The 699-nt window shown below is 36.1% G+C and overlaps 1 long non-coding RNA gene across 1 annotated transcript; it reads right to left on the minus strand.

The window, feature by feature from the left end:
• Nucleotides 1–151: 151 nt before the first annotated feature.
• On the minus strand, nt 152–611 carry LOC113473400. The gene is made up of 2 exons (XR_003395380.1): nt 485–611; nt 152–325 (listed from the first exon to the last, which is right to left on the minus strand). It is a non-coding gene; the product is annotated as an uncharacterized LOC113473400 (long non-coding RNA).
• Nucleotides 612–699: the final 88 nt, after the last annotated feature.

Below are 699 nucleotides of genomic sequence, written 5' to 3' on the forward strand. Positions count from 1 at the left end.
TTGGATTTTTCACAACTTTTTACGTAGGAATCGACCTTTTATTCATAATTTTTACCCAACTGCAACTGCTCCATTGTCAGACTTACCAGAACACAAAATAAGATAGCTGAATCCAAAGGCAACCATGGAATCTCTATCTCCGTACTTATCATTTCCTTCTATCTGAGTCCAAGGTAATTTAGCATTAACAGAATCATCTGACTTTGATATTTGTCCAATTAAATTAAAACCACAAGCATAAAGCTTCATGTTGTCCGCTGGAATCTTGTTACTTGATCAATCTTTTCTACTTTTGGTTGTAAATAAGTAATAGGTATCCATCATCCTGGAAAAGAGGTAAGAGATGGGGCACTCCCCCCCTTTTAGAGAGCACTTTAGAACAAGGGACAGAGGGAACTGTAACTGCTTATCATTCTAAAGGTAAAAGGATTTTTCAAGATTAGGTTTACAACTTTTGTTTTTGCCCAAGCACTTAATTTCTTACCTTTTTTCACATCTTAATTGAATACAGGAACCAAAACCAGGAACAGAAACCACAAACTGAACTGAAACTGACATCCAGGGATTTGTTGGAACAGGAATAACAGGAGGATCCCACTTTTCCACTTTTACAAAATTTTCATTTTCGCGGGCACTTTTTGAAAAAAATCACATGCTGTTGTTTACAAAATTAGTTCTTCAGTTCAACACTAAAAGCGC

The sequence above is a fragment of the Diaphorina citri genome, unplaced genomic scaffold, assembly GCF_000475195.1.
Source record: "Diaphorina citri unplaced genomic scaffold, Diaci psyllid genome assembly version 1.1 scaffold29006, whole genome shotgun sequence".
NCBI lineage: Eukaryota > Metazoa > Arthropoda > Insecta > Hemiptera > Psyllidae > Diaphorina > Diaphorina citri.